Source organism: Asparagus officinalis, chromosome 3, assembly GCF_001876935.1.
Source record: "Asparagus officinalis chromosome 3, Aspof.V1, whole genome shotgun sequence".
NCBI lineage: Eukaryota > Viridiplantae > Streptophyta > Magnoliopsida > Asparagales > Asparagaceae > Asparagus > Asparagus officinalis.
The window spans coordinates 35,094,464-35,115,513 of NC_033796.1; positions in this window are offsets into that span (position 1 = coordinate 35,094,464).

Genomic DNA, 21,050 nt, shown 5'->3' on the forward strand with positions numbered 1-21,050 from the left:
TAACTGAAATTTTAATTTTGCAAAAAACAAACCTAAGTTTCAATAATCGCTAAAAACACCTTAAAATATTAGAATTGAAAGAAATATCCTGATATTTGAAGATTTACCACCAACATATGAAATATAAAAATTATAAGCATCCAACCTAAAATTTAAAATTTTAAAAAACACTATTAAAGTTTCAAAAGCAACAAAACACACCATCAAAAGTTCAAAATCACAAACAAGGCTGAAATTTTAAAGTTTGGCAAAGAAAAGAGTAATTATTTGATATTATTTTATTAAGATGTGTGGTTTACTATCCATTTTTAGTATCTAAAAGTAGTCTAAGTTGATGCTAGTAAAAAAAATAACAATAACAATATATTAAAAATATTTGATTAAGGAATAAAAAATTTAAAAATATATGATTTAAAAATCAGCATCACTGTATAAATTAAATAAACTGCATATAATTTTACTAATAAGTTAGAGCAGCAAAAATGCATAAGTAGCATTAATTGATAGAATACTAAATCATATAAAACTGATAAATCATATAGAATACTAAATCATATGATTTAAAAATCAGCATCACTGTATAAATTAAATAAACTGCATATAATTTTACTAATAAGTTAGAGCAGCAAAAATGCATAAGTAGCATTAATTGATAGAATACTAAATCATATAAAACTGATAAAAAGACTATAATATAATAGCTTAGCATTAATTAATTATAATTTACAACATTAATCTCTAATGCTAGTAATATTTATAGGGTAAAAAAATACAATGAGTTATGTATGGAGAAGCTATGAAGAAACTATCGAAAAGTTTAGGGATATCCTTCAAAAGAATCAAGCTTTTTTCATTTCAAATGGAATAATGAGGGAAATAAACCCAAATTTTAAAAACACATATGGATCACTTGAATTGACATTAATAAAAAGTATATCTATCAAAGGAGCACCGATTGAGTTCCCCTTAAAGATTATGTTGAATAACTTTGTCCCAATTAAAGCATCATTCTCCATAGAAGATACAATATAAATTAGCAAGTATTCATAAATTTAAAATTAGTAACTATTTATAAATTTTCATGATTTATTCTTCAAATACTAAAAGAATCATAAATTTATTATAAAATTACGTATAAATAATTTTTGCAATAGAAACTAATTAAAGTGAAATCATTGATCAACTATGTTGCGATATATAACAAGCCATAAGAGGAGGGAAATCACTATAATGTACCAAAGGTATACACATGATACTTATCTATAATAGCATAAGCAAAAAAAAAGTCATTTTATGAAGTCTATTAATGATTTGGAACAAACCCCATATTTTCTTTATTGCCATTTTAGCAGACTTTTAATCAGTCATCTTGGCTTAAAAAACTATTTTTTAGATATTTTTTACTTTGCAATACTACACTTTCTCAGGTCAAGCTTGGTTTTAGGTCAATCTAAATAAGATAAAAATTCAAATTGGTTTCAGATTACATTTGTTTCGTGCCAATTTAATTATCAATATGAAAATTTAAATTAGGTGTAGCCTATTCAGACAACATCAAAGATAATAAATAATCACAGTGCTAAAGTTTGAAGACATAAGTGAGCAGAAACTACCAAAGGGGAACCGAAGAAATTTTTTAGTAAAGAAATGAACTTATAATACTTAATCATGATATATAACCACGTGTATTGCACATGCACAAAGCCTAGTAAAAAATCATAATAAGTGTCTCGACTTAGATTTCTTGAAACTGAGTAAGAAGTTCTGATACTACTAATTACGACGTTTACTAAAATTATTAGTGAGTAACATCAAGCTCTTAAGACAGATGATTAGAGAGTTTTTCAAAAAAACCCCTTTTAAAAAATAGTAGCAAAATCGATATTTTTTAAAATATTTAGCAAAACCAACTAAATTTTGGCCGGCTGGCCAAAAGAGGTCGATTTTTCAAAATATCGATTTTAAAATAGACAGGACTAGAAGTCCAGTGTAATTAGTGGTCGCTAGTTATGGTAAATTTGGAATGGTACTTTCATGTAATTTGTGTTGAAATGATAAAAGTTTAATTAATAAGAACTAATTACATGAGACTACTAGTCCTGTGTATTTTAAAATTAATATTTTACAAAATCGACCTCTAATATTTTCACTTAAGGATCTATTTTGCTAATTATTTTTTAAGAAAGGTCTTTTTTTTATAAATCCTCCCAGTTAATTATGAGAAGGTAAGTCAATTTCAAAGTCTCCTCTGGATTAAAACAAAGTACTTCTCCAGTTGAGATAAGCTAAAGATACTATAAGGTAGCCCATATTAATAATCTATTTTAGCCTTTTATACCCTCTAAAATTCAGCATACTTTCTCTCTGCTGGAAATGCTGCTGACTGAGGACGAAAGTGTCAGTCCAAATTTATTTTTTTTCCTCCTCAGTGATGAATTTTCCTCATCGGTGCATTTCTTAACTTGAACTAAAAGTTATACTTCCACATAGTTCACACGAAAGTTTGGCAACCTGTACGCACGGTCCAAATTTTGCTCGTCATAATTTTGACTGTCTGCAGATACATAACTTAAGTTGAACTAAAAGCCTACACTTAATTTTTCTTTGCAGTAGTCAAGTCCTAAAGCTAGCTCAGACGCTCTATAGAGAAAACGGAAAATTAATCTTCTCTTCTGTATGCAAAAACCTGAGCTACTCTTTGCTCAGTATACTAGTAGAAAAACACGTATTCTAGACGGAATTTTATTGATTGTTTTACTAACTGAACACATGTCAACAGAACGGAACAAGCAAATAATAAATCAAGCAATAATTATTGATTGTTTTACTAACTGAACACATGTCAACAGAACGGAACAAGCAAATAATAAATCAAGCAATATGAAGGAAGATTTACCAGGTTATGAAAACAAGCAAATAATAAATCAAGCAATATGAAGGAAGATTTACCAGGTTATGAAAAAGATATCCAGGTCGATACATCGTTGATTGCTGAGAACAAGAAACAAAACCTGAAATCAGTACAGAAAAGAGTTGTAAGAGGAAGTGCACTGTTCCTCAACCTTTCTCATTATCCACCGAGAAAAGAATCTCAAAGATGATTAGTAGTCTGCAGAGTTCCACTCCAAGCTTATCAAGATCTCTTAGCTTCAAGTAAATCCCTTTGATAACTCTCTTTTTGCATTGCACTAGAATTAGTTTACTAAATTTAACCAATCTATGTGAGGCATGTCAGTAGTTAGTAATCACAGACTAAAAGATAACGATTACATGAATTCAGCATTCTAATGATTACATGAATTCAGCATTCTTTAATTGGCTACTTCCTGGAAATAATTTATATACCTATAGTACTTGGTTTAGTGGCTTTTGCTTGTTGTAATTAGTCCTCAACTATTGGTATCTCTTTTATATATATGCATTGCTTGTGTCCTTATGGATCAGTTTGTACATATATTGATGCATTGGTTGTGTCCTTATGTTACACTCAGGATGATGAGGAAGAATGTGAAGAAGGAGAAGAAGAGGGCTTGAGTAAATGTATAGGGAAGGAGTTGAAGAAGCTTCTGCAGTGTCATAACCATTGTAAATAATTTATGTAAAAGTTTGTAAACAATTTATGTATCTTTCTACTATTTTGGTGAATGTATTATTTGAATATAATAGGATTTGATATTGGAATATAATTAGATCGTGTTGGATATGAATATAATTTTTTTTGTTCAATATTGTGTACATGCAATTAAAGTAGATTCTACAAAAAAAAAAAAAACTGTAGCATAGCATCCTAGACGGAATTTCCGTCTAGGATGCTCAAATTCCGTCTAGGATACTTGTTTTATTAAAAAAAATTTAAAAAATCAAAAACAGCCTAGACGGAAATTCCGTCTAGGATGACTATCCTAGACGGAAATTTCCGTCTAGGATAGTCATCCTAGACGGAATTTTTTTCCGTCTAGAATGTAATATTCTAGACGGAAATTCCGTCTAGAATAATCCGTCTAGGATGTATTCTAGACGGTTTTGAATTCCGTCTAGAATAATCCGTCTAGAATGTATTCTAGACGGAATTTCCGTCTAGAATACTACATTCTAGACGGAAACATAGTAGACGCGTATTCTAGACGGAATTCCGTCTAGAATACGCATTCTAGACGGAATTCCGTCTAGAATACACATTCTAGACGGAATTCTAGGTATCCTAGACGGAATTTTTCGTCTAGGATGCCTCATTATTTAGTAGTGGTAATAACTATTCTATCTGCGCTCCAATTTTCTGAGGAAAAGTTTCTCTTGTAGAATTGGCGACACGGCGACGAAGTTCAGAAAATATGAAACAAGAAACAATCTGGGTGCTTTCCGGTCGACCGCAAGCTTTGGGGCAGTTGACCGGAAACGTGCACACTACAGGGTGGGTTTTTTTAGAGCTCTGGTTGGTCGACCGCGGCGTCAAGTACAGTCGACCGCGGACCCTGTAATAGATTTTGTGTTTTCTGTCGTTCTGTCTGGTCGACCGCGACGATTTCGGTGGTCGACCGCCAGTCGGGTTTAGGCCTGATTACGGTTTCCTGTTCTGTTTTGGATTGCTGTTTGATATAAATAGCAACCACGTTTTAGAGTTTCTTTGAAGCAGTCAAAGGGTTATTTGGAGCACAGAAAAGAGAGTTTTTCTGAGCTATTGGTTAGGGTTTTGTTTGAGAGATTGAGAGCTTTGTTTGTGAGATTAATTGGTGAGGTTAGGGTTTTGTTTGAGAGATTGAGAGCTTTGTTTGTGAGATTAATTGGTGAGTTTGAGTGATTTTTTAATCTCAGTTTGTACTCTTCTTCTCTATTAGTGAAAACCTATCCCCTTCTTGCCCCGTGGACATAGACAACTTTCCGAACCACGTAAAATTCGTTTGTTTATGTTCGTGCTGTTATTTTGGCCGTGTGTGTCTTTCTCTCTCGGCATTTGTGTTTGTTCTCGGCACCCCTAAGTTTGGCCGCCACGCACAACAAGTGGTATCAGAACTTCGGGCTATGCTTGGGATTAGGTGGATGAGTAGATCGCTTTGGAAGCTCGTCTAGGGTTTCAGTTGGTGACCAATGTGGGATTTTACTATTGTGGATCTTGTCTTCCGTCGTGTGGGGGTGAGATCTTTCGGAGGCTCTTGTTAGGGTTTTGGTTGGAGGTAAAAATCTTTTTTTTTCAGTTTGGATCTACTCTTCAGTTGTTCTGCATTGGTTTGTTGGTGCTTTGAGAAAGATGACCAATAAAAAAGGAGTTGTGGAGGGTACTTATGACGTGAAGACCATCCAAAGTTTGAGTATTCACTCTATGAAGATAGATGTGGAGAAATTTAACGACACTAACAATTTTGGTCTTTGGAGATGTGAAGTCTTGGATGTACTCAACGCGCAAAATTTGGAGGACATTTTGGAGTTGGACGAGAAACTGGACAACATTGAGGAGAAGGTTTGGAAGAAGATGAACCGAACGGCGTGTGGTGTGATTAGGTCTTGTTTAATATAAGATTTGAAATATGATGTGATCAATGAGACTTCAGTTAAGAAGATTTGGGAGATCCTAGAGAGCAAGTATTTAACGAAGAGTGTAGAAACTTACTTGCATTTGAAGAGGAGGCTTTATCGCTTCCAATTAAAGAAGGGGACATCCATTGGTGATCACATGAACCATTGCACAAAGCTTCTTGTGGATTTGACGAATGTGGATGTTATGAATAAAGATGAGGACAAGATGTTGTTATTGTTGAGTTCCTTGCCTGACAAGGAATATGAAACATTTGTTCTTACTCTTATTAATGAGAAAACATCTCTTTCGTATAGTGAGGTCACCGCTACACTTGTAAATTATCAGCTTCGGAAGAAGGATAAGGAGACTTCGATTGATACAGTAGCAGGGGCATTGGTCGCAAGAGGAAAGAGTCCAAACTGAAGTAGGAAGTCGCATTCTAGAGGAGCACATCCTTCAGTTGGTAGGAATCAACATGCTTTTTGCAAAGAAGATGTACATTGGAAAGCCGAATGCCCAAAGTTAACAGATCGAGTCGGGAAGAATAAGGGAAAGCTATTTAAGCTTCAGAGGTGAATGTTACCAATGCTAGTGGCGGCAATTCAGATTTGGATTCTTCAGGCTATTCGTACCCTGCACTATCGTCAGTTTGTGTTGCCGACTCTACAGAGTGGATGTTGGATTCAAGTGTTTTTTACCACATTTACCCTAGGAGAGCTTGGTTCTCCAATTTTGAAGAGTTGGAAAGAGGGGATATCGTGCTCATGAGTAATGATTATGAATGCCCTATTAGTGGTATCGGTACCATTCGTATTAGGATGTGTGACGTGGTGATTTGGGAATTGGATGAAGTGATGTTCATTCTGTAGTTGAAGAAGAATATCATTTCACTTGGAGTTTTGGAGGCAACAGGCTATCGGGTGACCTTAGAGGATGCATCTTTGAAGGTCACACTTGGGTCCATGATTGTGATGAAGGGTGTCAGAAAGAAGAATTTATACTATTTGACTGGGCGCACGGTGATTGGTGAAGAGTTGACGATTTTTTTGAATTTGGCTAGACTGTAGCGTTTGTTGATGCTGGAATATTTGATTGTTGATGTCGTGCATGGATTGTTGTGGAGTGCTTTAACCTGTAGATTGAAGTACTGTGAGCATATTGGTATGAGCAAGAAGACCGAGGTGGAATTTGACACTTCTATTTACCAAGCGAAGGGTCTTCTAGGTGGTGTTTATTCAGCCATTTGGGGGTCTTTCAAGGAGGTATTATTGGGAGGTAATAGGTATATGGTTTCCTGTGTTGGTGACTGTTCTAGGTATTTATGGGTTGAAACCAAGTTCCGTTGGTGTGAAGTCCTAGTAGTCAACAACAGGTGGAAGAAGTGTATTGGCAGAAAGGTAATACATTGTTTTGATTTTGGTAGGGGTTCTTTTCTGCATTTATGCCGAGCTCACGATAATTTGAGACACTTCATTAGAGAGGAAATATTGGGGAGACGAGATGAGGTGGTAGATTTGATGAGCCATTTCTTGCTGGAGGAGGATAGCTGTTTGATATCGAGTATTGGTTTGCAGAGGGGTTTTGGTGTTGAGTCTTCGACATATTGGAGTCATCTTATTCATAGGTTGCCGACTGCTGCGATTGGAGTATTTGGATCTGATGGAGCTGCTTCAGATTTTGGATTGTTTCAGATATTTAGATGCCTAGTATATTATCACATCGAGGATGTGAAGTTTAATCCGAGTGTACATTTAGGATTCAGAGTCATGTTTGGTTATCAGGTATTGGACTATGATATTATTCTGAACAGGTATGTCACATTTGACTCTCAGCAGGCGGAGAGTATTGGATAGATCGTTGGGATATCACAGCAGGTGGAGTGTGATGCTACTCCATGTTGGGTGGAGATTACTCCATGTTCTCCAGATCATTCTGTATCGTTTAGGATTTCAGCTGAGGTGACACGGATTGTGGATCATATTGGTTTGGATACAGATGATGAGTTTGTTTATTCGCGTGTAGCTGGTGGACACAGTTTGGATTTAGCTATGGCCGTTGGTTCACTTCAGGTGGAGGTGTTTGGTTCGTTTTACTTTGAAGCCATTGGGAGAGTTATCAGCTGCAGATTTATTGGTGATGATCGTATAAGGTTTAAAAGTCCTTCTAGTTGATTGAGGGCCTTTGTAGGCCATTTTGTGAACTACGCGAGACTTGATTCCTTGGGCGAGAGGATACGTGGCAGTCATTTTTGATGCAGCCGGTTTGGTGAGTTGATACCGACATTTGGAGCTTGTTCGCATTCTCGTTTGGGTTCCCGACTTGTTGTGGATTGAGTCCGTTACCGTGAATTTGTTTCACTTCGTACTGGATGCAACAAGTGAGATATTTGGTTTGGTTGGTGTCGGCTCAGTTTTGGGAAAACTTCGCCGAGGTGGAGAATTGTAGAATTGGCTACACGTCGACGAAGTTCATAAAATATGAAGCACTAAACAATTTGGGTTCTTTCTGGTCGATCGTGAGTTTTGGGGCGGTCGATCGGAAACGTGCACGCTACATGGTGGTTTTTCTGGAGCTCTGGTCAGTCGACCGCGGCGTCAAGTGCGGTCGACCACGGACCCTGTAATAGATTTTGTGTTTTCTGTCGTTCTGTCCGGTCGACCGCGAATGTCCGGTCGACCGCGATGATTTCGACGGTCGACCGCCAGTAGGGTTTGGACTTGATTGCGGTTTCCTGTTCTATTTGGGATTGCTTTTTGATATAAATAGCAACCACGTTTTAGGATTTTTTTTTGGAGCAGTCAAAGGGTTATTTGGAGCACAGAAAAGAGAGTTTTTCTGAGCTATTGGTTAGGGTTTTGTTTGAGAGATTGAGAGCTGTGTTTGTGAGATTAATTGGTGAGTTTGAGTGATTTTGTAATCTCAGTTTGTACTCTTCTTCTCTATTAGTGAAAACTCATCCCCTTCTTACCATGTGGACGTAGGCAACTTGCCGAACCACGTAAAATTCGTTTGTTTGTGTTCGTGCTGTTATTTTGGCCGTGTGTGTCTTTCTCTTTTAGCATTTGTGTTTGTTCTCGGCACCCCTACGTTTGGCTGCCGCGCACAACATCTCTCATGAGCATAATTAAGGGTGTTGATGATAGTTTGGGGGTTCTTATCGTTACGACGATTGATTTATGAGAGTGTGAAGATGAAGTCTCTAGTCTGTGTTACACACCTAGTTATAATGAAAAAAAAAAAACATTTGGTTTTTATTGCTGCTAGACTTTGGTCCTTGCTGGTGTCAGCTACATTCCACATATATCACTTGCTCCGGGTTTATGTCGCCACGTACAATTAGATATGTGAAACACAGATTTTGATGAATTGATTTAAAAGCTCGATGATCATTTCACCTCTTGTTTCTTTCTTCTGATGATTGCAGGTGCATTTTGGGAGCTCTTTCAGCTCAATCCCTCGCCCGAAGGAGCATAACCATCACAACTCCGGTAATTGGATGTTATTCTTCTGATTCGTTATTTATCATGTTTGCTAAATTTTGTTGGTAAATGAATTTCAAGTGATTATGTATGCAACTTTGGATCTTTCTATGCACATTCGCACCTTGACGGAATATATAGTTGATCATGTTGAAGCTTTGGACGTACCGATGTCGTATGATCCAAGTTAGTTAGCAGGGGAGTATAATTCAAACTCGATATTGGAAAGATTAAACGAGTATTCACTTAAGAGGAAATAGTTTGCGTGTGCAGTTTTATTACATTTATATTAGGCTTGACGGTACAATTCAAGCTCGATTTCGTGTACAATAATAGCAAATGCAATGCCTTGACTTGAACAGTGATGCTGATATTGGAAAATATGTACAGGTTCTTTAATTAGGAATTCTTTTTATAGATAATTTTTAATATGTGGTAAGCAATGGATTTGTGGCTAGCCCCCATGGAGCGATCCTGCTCATAAGTTTGCTACGGTCTCAAAATAAGGATTTTGGTTTGCATCTGAGGAACTCCATGGAATGATATGTTCTCGTTAGGACTTTGATAGCTCACAGAGTCCGAAGTAAATACGAATTTGCAAACTTTGAAGTAAATCAGATTTAAACGTAGATAGGTGCAGTGGCATCAACGCAGTTCTAGATTTGAGGGTAGTTCTTTAGATTTATAATGAAAAGGGTTATTTTCACTTAACTACTCCAAAGTTTGCTGTATTTTTAAATTTGATATGCCAAAGGGATTTTTGCCCAACATATCCCCCAAAGTTTGCCTCTTTTCCAATTTTAATACCCAAAAGTTTGCCTCTTTTCCAACTTTAATACCCAAAAGTTTGTTAAAGTACCCTAAAGTCCAATAAAGTTTAACTTTTATACCCAAACTTTAGCAAAAAATTTAAGTTTGGATGTCAAAGTTAAATTTTGTTCAACTTTGAGTATCAATGTTAAAATTTTTTGAATTTGGGGTGCCAATTAAGTTATGTTTTTCGAATTTTAGGGTATTTTTTGGCAAAAAAAACGTTGGAATATGGAGGCAAAATTTTGCTCATCTTTGGGGTATTTTCTGGGAAAATACATTGGGATATTTAAGTTTAAATTATCCTAAAAAAAGTAAGTAGTATGTGTACTTTTGGTGTAAGCATACTTTTGATGTGTATATTCTAGTCTCAAGATTGCTTCAATTACTTTATTGTAGGCGAATTTCAATGAAAAGTTTGATGAGATCTCTAAGAAGAGGGTGGAGGAATCATGAGTTCTAAGTCTCCGGCTAAAATCAAAATTAGAAAGAGAATCCTTGCCGACGAAGCTGCTTAAAAGATGTTATAGGCTTTATGCTTGACATTTTGAGTGAATTTATGATATTTTGATGTTAGTCATACATTTCCTAAAGATTTTTCCTGGCTTAATATTTTTGAGCTTGTGGCTGAGTTGTGAAACATTTTGTTCCTATTGTAGCGCTTCCAGCAAAAGTTATTGTGCTACTCTAGTTTTAATTTTGCTATAGTCTACTTTCCAGAGTTTTATATGATTTACTTGTTAGAATTTAGAATGTTCTTGTTTGATGCATTTGCTAGCATCATATCTCTTTAGGGCGTGTTTGGTTCGCTAATATAAGCGTGGAAAACTAAAAAAACTCCTCCACGTCCTCTATTTAACCCTCCACGTCGGGTGAGCAGTTTCCCAACTTTTCATTTCTCCGCTTTGTTTCGCTAGGGCTAAATAGCGGAACGACAGCAGAAATCGCCGCCACCTCGACTTTTTTCCTCTCCCCCATTTCCCTCCCCATCGGAGTGAAATCGTCGAAAACCAGCGCCACGTCGGATTTTTGGTTTCGTCGTTGATTTCTTTCTTGCGCTATAGTTACCCCCTTTGCTCTCCTCCCGCCAGAAACTCCCGCCGCTATCTTTGCCCCTGTATTCGAAGAAATTGGGGGAGGGGGGTTCTGATCTTGTGCCGACGCGTTTCAGATCTGATCTTTCCGACTCTGTTGCTTCCAAAATCAAGGTAAAAATCCCTTTTTTTTAATTTTTTGGATTTTTAGATTGATTTAGATCAATTTTGTGAGAAATTGGAGGAGGCGTATTTGATATTTGGGAGCCTGTTCAGATTTCCACGTTGTAGTTGATTATTTTTTGGAGATTTTAGTTTTATGTGCATGCTATCTGAATAGTTGGATTTGTATCTTGGAATATTTCTATCTGAATAGTTAGATTAATTATCAACTGGTTTGTTCCCATCTCCTCTTCTTGTAGATCTGAGTTCTTATCTGAGTTCTTATCTGAGTTCCCATCTCCTCTAACTGTATTTGATTTAGACGTAAGAAACTTTGATCAATTCTGTACTTACACACATCAAATTGTTGAATATTTCTTTGTATATTATATATTGATGACATATCACAGATCTCTATGGTATTCAGCAATAAAATCAAATGTATGACTGATGGGTTCACTATTTTTTATTTTTTATTTCCTATATGCTTCACATATATGTAGTAGTTTACCCAGTTTCTTATTTAGGATTTTAAAGTCCTAGATATGACTATGCCTGTAGCTGATGATCTGTAGATTCAAAATGTTACATGATATGCTAAACATTAGTTTAATGACAATGGAAACTATTGAAGACAATGAAAACTTCATCTTCAAATTTGCAAATTGACAGTCTTAAATTTGTTTAGTTTAATGACCTTAGAAGAAATGGTCTTTTTGTAAACAGTATGCTCTTGTGTAATTGACAGTCTTAAATTTGTTAAGTTTAATTGACAGTCTTAAATAGTATGCTCTTGTGTAAACAGCACAACATTTAGTTTATCAAGTATTCAATTGTGGCATCACTAAATATAGAGCATGCTTTTTCGAATTTGCTTTTTCTGTAAGACCGTAAACTATTTTGTTAAAATTATTACAGAGTTGATTTGAAATTATTTCTGTGTGTTTAAGGATGTCAATCGAATTTTTTGTATGAGGCATTTTGTTAATAATAGAGGATATGTGTGTGTTTACAAAATTCTTTTAGCAGATCTTAACTTTTGCTTATCACATTAAGTTTCATTATGTTCTGTGCAATAGAGGTTGTTCCTATATGACTTCTCGAAGTATTCTGCATGCAATTAGATTGCCTGTTTTTTATGAAATTATTCTAGTAATAAAGAGTTATATTAGTAGATCTGTTTGTAGCTATTAATTTTTTTTAAATTCACCTTTTGTATTTGTAGGCCTTAATGATTTAAAGAAAGTCATACTGATTAGTATTTGTAATGGATTAGCATTTTTTATTACTGTAATATTTGTTGCTTAGATATGCAGTATTTGTTATGTCACTGTAACATTTGTTGCTTAGATATGGGGTAATCCATGTTAGTAATTAGTAATTTGTACTTTGTTCAGATCTTGTAACGATTTGACTTAGTTTCTAACAAAAAAATGATTTTTTCATCGTAGATGGATAATGATGGTGATTTTTCCGATGAACAAAGTGTTGTTAATATGATTCAAGGTGCTGCCCTATCCGTTTTAATTATAATTATAACTGTTATAAGGAGAATGCAAGCAAGACGTAAATCAATTCGTAGTGGTCCAAGTAAGGAAAAAAAAGACAAGAGAGAGCTAGAATTGAGCACATTTATCGAATTTATAATGATTTTAGTGATAGTTGCGTGAATTATATTAGAATGCGGAGTGGTGCTTTTGTTAAATTAGTGACTATAATGAGGAACAATAGTCTGCTAAAAGACTCAAGGAATGTAACAGTTGAAGAACAACTTATCATGACACTGAACATTCTGGGTCATAAATCTAAAAATAGGATTGTCAGATCTCATTTTATAAGATCAGGGGAGACAGTTAGTAGATATTTCAACAAGGTATTACAAGCAATTATTTGCCTGCGTGGACGGTACATGAGACAAGCCCCCAATGACATTCCCCAAGAGATCGTTAACAACCCGCTATACTACCCTTATTTCAAGGTATATCTACACTTTAAGCACATTTAAATGTATAATCAAAGGAAGTTTAATTTTAATTTAGGTGTGATACATGTATTATAGGATTGCATTGGAATGATAGATGGGACTCATGTTGATGCAATGCTCCCGATTAATCTTGTTGCACGCTTTCGAGGGCGCAAAGGTGTTACACAGAATGTGCTTGCATGTTGCACCCCAAACAAGTTGTTTACATATGTTCTAGCAGGTTGGGAGGGGTCTGCAAATGATTATAGGATTCTTCAGGATGCATTGTCTAGACCACAACCACATGGATTAAGAGTCTATGATGGTAATTAAATAAAGGCTTAACTTAAAATTTATTAATTTTAATATTCAAAATTGAGTTAACCCTTTGCTTAATAAAGTTGTAGGTAAATACTATCTGTGTGATGCTGGGTACCCAACTATGCCAGGTTTCATCTCTCCATACCGAGGTGTTCGATATCATTTGAAAGAACATTCGGGTGAAACACCTAAGAATAGAAGGGAATTATTCAATCTAAGACATTCTTCATTGAGGTCTAAGATTGAATCTACATTTGGCACATTGAAGAATCGTTTCAAGATTTTATGTGCTAAGCCGCATTATCCTTTTCATATACAAGTAGATATCGTATTGGCATGCACGGTACTCCATAATTTCAATACAACTGTAGATCCCAGTGATGAACTACTCAACAATGACGATATTAGTGAAGACATTGATGGTGAGGAGGCATTCGAGAATGACCCTAATTTAGTTGATTTTACTCAAAATCAAACCCAAAGAGAGCAAACTGAATCAAGAAATGAGTGGAAGACTCTCAGAGATGACATTGCTTGGGCGATGTGGGTAGACTATTGTGATAAGTATAATCATGGTGTAACCACAGAGACTTGATTTTTATTTTTCTTCTATTTATGCTGATTCACATGTAGTCAATAACTCTATTTACATTAATGTCGTTCTTTTTTTTAATTCATGTATTCATGTTCAACTTCTTTTAATTATCTAACTTTCTCTATTTAATTAGTAATGGCTGATAATACATCATTGAGTGGGAGAGATAACCAAAAAGGCAAGGGGGTAGTTCCATCACCTTCCCTACAACCTCAACCCTCTCAGTCTGTGCATCACGGCGATGGTGGGTATTTTCCATTTCAGCAGTCGTACTTTGTACAACCACCTCCAGCATACCCGAACATGCCATTCCATGATAACAGCTATTATCCAATGCACCATAATCTGGGGTCATATACGAACATGCTGAATTCTCAAACTTTGCCTCCACAATTTCACAGTCCTAATCTGAGTAGCGTGTAGCTTTCTCACACTAGTGCTAATGGATCTACTCCCGAATCAGGTTCCAAACGTGACCTCGTTGAAGAAGGGGTAGAAACATCTCCAGATCCAAAGAAGAAGAAGAAAAAAACTACATCCAAAAAATTAATTGTTGAAGCTAGTGGTTCTCAAGGGACCAAACATTTGTTCTGGGATTCCCGTTATGATGATGAGCTCATTCCATTTCTTGCCGACTTGGTAAGAAAGGGTTACAAACCCGACAAAACATTTAAGAAAACCGCTTTTCATATGGCCTCTCAACATATTAATGAGAAGTTTAACACGGTTTTTAAATGGGAGAATGTGATGCACCGCATCAAAACTTTACGGTCCAGATTTCGTGATATGGAAACTTGTCGTAACCTTAGTGGTGCAGGATGGGATGATAGTACCAAGACTGTCATCATGGATCCTGAATGTTTGGATAGGTGGATTGAGGTAAATAATCTCTGTTTAAAGAATAGATTTATTTCCCTTTTCTAGTATTTGTGTTTCCTGGTTCATTTTCTGTGGCTGGTTGGTGATAATCTGGTTCATTTTTGTGTGGCTAGTTGGTGTATAATCTGGTTCATTTTTGTGTGGCTGGTTTTATATTCCTGGTTGGTGTATCATGTTCATTGTTGGGTTTTTGGTTGCTTTTGTGCTTGTCTGGAGGATGCTGGTGGGTGTATCTTGTGAGCCTGCTGTGGTTTGGTTTGCTGGTTGTGAGCTTGGTTTTATATTGCTGGTTGTGAGCTTGATTGTGGAGCCTGGTTGTGAGCCTGTTCAGATTTTGTGGATACTGGTTGTTTGGAGGATGCATTTCTCTGTTTTGTATAGGTATGGAGATCCCTTTTGCTTTCCTTTCTTGGATTTCTTCCTTATTAAAATTATGAAATTCTTGAGAAACTGACAACAAAATTGAAGCAGTCCTTTCATGCACAAGTTAGTTCCTTCGTTCTAGCCTTAAAAGTTACTTTGATATTTTGGACTCATTTGTGCAAATTACAGTACAAGATAAGCAAGCTCATTTAGACAATGAGTTACTTTTGACAATCATTATCTCCTGCTGCCATCACTTTCCTCCTACTTTCGGCAATTTGTGCCTGCTTCATTTGGCGAAGAAATAGCCTAAACATTGGTCTCAGAACTGTTGAAATTTCAGGTACCAAAGCAGAACCCCTCTTCCCCTTTTAATTTCGATTCATTTTCATACCTGTTACTGCATGGGTGATGAGCTTGATTAACTGAACCTGTTACTGTATGGTTGATGAGCTTGATAAATTGGACCTGTTACTGCATGGGTAATGAGCTCATTCATCTTTGAGAAATTTAAAAAATAGTTAAAGTAAATGAAATGGCAGCTGAGCCTGTTTACCATGCCTTTTTCTCTAACTGTTGTTTTTTGTGGATCCTGTTTGTGAGCCAGGTTGTGAGGATTTCACCAATCTCTTCATGATGTTATTTTTTGTTACATATGATGTTATTTCACTTGCTTATAATAACACGTTGGTGACTATTTACTTTAGGCTATGATGATTGTCAAAATTTCTGAGATTAGCAACCTGCAATATCAATTGATATTGCACTGGATGGCTAACAATGATGATATTGACTAGATTCTGAGCCCATTTCACTAATTTTCTTAGTGAGCTTAACAACCAGGAAATTCTATAAGATAACTTGTCATTGTTGGTATAGTATTTGTGTTTCCTGGTTCATTTTCTGTGGCTGGTTGGTGATAATCTGGTTCATTTTTGTGTGGCTAGTTGGTGTATAATCTGGTTCATTTTTGTGTGGCTGGTTTTATATTCCTGGTTGGTGTATCATGTTCATTGTTGGGTTTTTGGTTGCTTTTGTGCTTGTCTGGAGGATGCTGGTGGGTGTATCTTGTGAGCCTGCTGTGGTTTGGTTTGCTGGTTGTGAGCTTGGTTTTATATTGCTGGTTGTGAGCTTGATTGTGGAGCCTGGTTGTGAGCCTGTTCAGATTTTGTGGATACTGGTTGTTTGGAGGATGCATTTCTCTGTTTTGTATAGGTATGGGGATCCCTTTTGCTTTCCTTTCTTGGATTTCTTCCTTATTAAAATTATGAAATTCTTGAGAAACTGACAACTTTATTGAAGCAGTCCTTTCATGCACAAGTTAGTTCCTTCGTTCTAGCCTTAAAAGTTACTTTGATATTTTGGACTCATTTGTGCAAATTACAGTACAAGATAAGCAAGCTCATTTAGACAATGAGTTACTTTTGACAATCATTATCTCCTGCTGCCATCACTTTCCTCCTACTTTCGGCAATTTGTGCCTGCTTCATTTGGCGAAGAAATAGCCTAAACATTGGTCTCAGAAATGTTGAAATTTCAGGTACCAAAGCAGAACCCCTCTTCCCCTTTTAATTTCGATTCATTTTCATACCTGTTACTGCATGGGTGATGAGCTTGATTAACTGAACCTGTTACTGTATGGTTGATGAGCTTGATAAATTGGACCTGTTACTGCATGGGTAATGAGCTCATTCATCTTTGAGAAATTTAAAAAATAGTTAAAGTAAATGAAATGGCAGCTGAGCCTGTTTACCATGCATTTTTCTCTAACTGTTATTTTTTGTGGATCCTGTTTGTGAGCCAGGTTGTGAGGATTTCACCAATCTCTTCATGATGTTATTTTTTGTTACATATGATGTTATTTCACTTGCTTATAATAACACGTTGGTGACTATTTTTTGTTACATATGAGCTTTTAATCGCTAATTGAAGTATGTTATTCGCTATACCTGTTAGTTGCTATTTGTGCTTGTCGTCGAGCTCCTGTGGCTGTTTTTGGTTACTATGATGATTCGAGCTTGTTTAGCTCTATGTTGTTGGGTGTTTGGTTGCTATTTATGACTATTCAGGTTGTTTATATGTTTTAATAGGTTTCAGTAGATTTTTTGGGTAATTCAGGTATGTACTACGTAAATTTATGAATAATCAGATTATTACAGGATTCGTGTGATTTTTTCAATCTCATACAGGAACATTTGAACTTTTATATGATTAAGATTACCTCATATTACAAGCACAAAAAAATTTGTATATAGTGGGGGTAATCTTACCATGGTGACTATAAACACTTTTCCTTACAAACTTCAAAACCAACCAAACACAAGAAAAGTGGGAAATGTCATATTAACAAAAGTTTTCCTTTTTTTCCATGCGAACCAAACACAAGAAAAGTAAATATATTGGTTTCCCACCATTTTTTATGTGCGAACCAAAGCGAAACAATCAATTTCTTGGAAAAGTATGGAAAACTAAAAACTTGTGTTTCTTTACATGGAATTGCATTTCCCTATATCTAGGAAACGAACCAAACAGCCCCTTAACCCCGAAGAAGCTAAAATGACATAATTTCATTCTCCATTCGGAAGTTTCTTATGGTTCCAAATTTAACATTCTCGTTTTGATGATTGATTTATTAACGGCTATAAAAGCACGCAATAAGACAAAATCATAGTAATGCTTGTTTCATCTGAATGTGATATTATTCTCTCATTCACAGTTAAGAGCTAGTTTAGGGATGTTTCTAAGGGGCTGTTTGGTTCGCTATTATAAGGGGTGGAAAACTCAGAAAACCTATTCACGTCAGATTTTTAGCCCTCCACGTCAGCTTTTTTGTTTCCGTCCATTTCTTTGTGCCGCTTTGGTTCGCTCGAATGGAAGAGGGAAAATCTGCTGAAATCGCCGCCAACTAAGATTTTTTTCCCTCTCCGATTTCCTTCCCCAACCAAGTGAAATTGATAAAAACTTTGCCACGTCAGATTTTTTCCTTCTCTGCTATGTTTACAAAAGTTTTCTTTTTTTTTCTATGCGAACCAAACACAAGAAAAATAAATACATTGGTTTCCCACCATTTTTTATGTGCGAACCAAAGCAAAACAATCTATTTCTTGGAAAAGTTTGAAAAACTCAAAACTTATGTTTCTTTACATGGAATTGCATTTCTCTATATCAAGGAAACGAACCAAACAGCCCCTAAGCTTAAATGATTATTTATTTGTGAGGTGCTATGAATTTGTAATCGGTAGATTTGAAAATCAAGCGTATGCAAACAATATATTTGAAATCAAAGGATTTGAAATCCGTTTATTTAAAAACTATATCCAAACAAGTGATTTGTAAATGCATAGATTTCAAATTTTAGATTTGAAATCTCATGAATTCGAATCGATACCTCTCCAAACAAGTGATGTGTAAATATGGACTTCAAATTTTAGATTTGAAAAATCTCATGATTTCAGATCGATCTATACCTCAAATTCAAATCTCGTTTCCCAAACTGTATCCAAATCTAGGGATTTGAAATCTCATGATTTCAAATCTGCACCTCAAATCCAAATCTATGGATTTCGAGTTATTTTAGTGATTGGATCCGTTGATAGGCTATAGCAGAAAGTAGGCACACGCTAATAGAACTGTACTGAACCTTAATACTGTTTAATATCCACCCTTATCAATGTTGCGCATGCATGTTTCCTATTTAATGTCACTGAAATTCAATTGGGTCGGTATCTTACAAAACTATATTAAACATAGTTACCCTCATCTCATTGATAAAACTAACAACTGATAGTTTCCCTCATCTCGTTGGTTAAATTAACTACCGATCGACCGCATCTTTAGTTCTTTGTGATGCTTACTTCTAGTTGAATTATCTCATTTCTTTCAGCAAAATGACCCATGACAGCTTGTTATTATTTATCCATTATTTAGTGATATAGTCTATGTCTATGATTAATTAATACCTTTTGCCCACAATGATTAATAGTGAACACCTTGGATACTTATCTTCAATATGCCAGGTACCTGAAAGTGACATTGAGGCCATAAATACTGCATGTATCAGAAGTCATCCTCAATGCTCTTCGAGAAATTTTTATTTCTCCGCAGTTTTCTTCTTATTCTTTTTATGATCGATCGATGAATATGCTATCTGAGGCTGTCGTTGGCGACTTCCATTTCATCATCAACCCAAGATATGTATGATATGGGGATGAGGAGAAATGTAGCTTACCGCAACATTTTATGCGTTTCTTTGGAAAACATGTCCCTATTTCTCTTAGCTTGATGGGGGAATGTGAACCTCCCCTAATTTATTCTTGCCTTATCTTGATTTATATTTTGAAACTGTTGCATAAGTAAATATATTATTCATATTCAATACTAACTCATGGAACACATACGTACGTCTTTGATCTTTAAGCTAATGGTTGACTATTCGCCATTGCAATCATTCTGTATGCAGTCGACCAATAATCATGTCATAGTATGCGCTCACTATATATTGCTATGTATCTTTTTTTTTCCTCTTCCTTTTTTCCTTTTTGCCCCTACACTTTCAATAACTTATTTAATAGTGACCCGCGATCAAGCATTTAAATGTTCATCCATCACTAGTTCAGGATTCTACAAGGATAAGCTTCAACTAGATATCATATGTAAAAGTTTAATAGTTAGCCCCTTAGGGACTTGATTAAACATCCTCATGCGCTTATTTGTTTCTAATACAAAATTTGATCCCGAGCTATATATGCTATAATCCTAAGTTATGTTAACAATCTTAAGTAACTAACTACAATCCTGTTAAGTAGCAAATGAAGAATATCAGTAAGGTGTCTTGTCTTCTTGGCATTGAGAATGGTCACAGCCAAGCATAGAAAAATATGAAAAATAAGAAGAGCGCTTATTAGGATTTAGGCCGGGTTGAATTTGTTGCATTGGTATTAAATAGTAAGATAAAGTAATAATTGTTTCAGCCTTCTTGATGCTGTGGGTATATTTAGTCTTTCATGATCAATTATCAACGAAACATCTTAATTCTCAGCTCACAAAATAGTGAACAACCAGTTTGACAATGATCTGTTCAAAGGAAAAATCATGCTTGAATCATCTTAACCACCAACCTATCTTTAGCTGCTACATGAAAATGTATTAGATTATCTAATATTCACTAGTAGAAAATAGGGTATTGGCGACGGATATCGAATCCGTCACCAATACAAACATTGGCGACGGGAAACAACCCGTCGGCAATACCCCGTCGCCAATGTTCTACATTGAACATTGGCGACGGTGTGAACGCGCAAGTTATGAGTGGAGTTCAGTGGGGACCACGAAACCATGTGATGTGATTTGAGCGGAGCTTTACCACGTGAAGAGATGAAGAGATCAATTCTGCTGTGTGCATTGATGAAGCAAGTGGGGACCACATGAAAGGGATATTTACGTGAAGAGATAGCATCGGTTCTGTTAATGTGTTTTCTCCCATCCAACCACGCGAATATCCAGCGGACAAAAGCAGAGCCCACCCGATAGCTTGCATAGCTTGCAGCCTATAAAAGGATTTTTTGTTCTAGGGTTTCGGTAGAGCAAAGAGGGGGTGACAGCAAAAGGCAAAGTCAGTTTTTTTCTTCTTCTTGAGCAGTTGCGGCTGTACGAGTGCAAGGCAGAGGAAAAGGACAGCGTGTGGCTTTGTCGCTGAAGGATTCCTATTTGAAGATTAGATCGACAACATGGGTGAAACAAGCACATCGGGATCGTCTCTTACGAAGACGATACATAGTTTGAGCATCAATAACATGAAGATTGATGTTCCGAAGTTCGACGGCAAGATTAACTTTGGATTGTGGAGGTGTCAGGTGATGGACGCCTTGGACGCTCAGAATTTAGAAGAGACTCTTGAGTTACAAGAGAAACCTGCCGAGATGGAAGCTAAGGT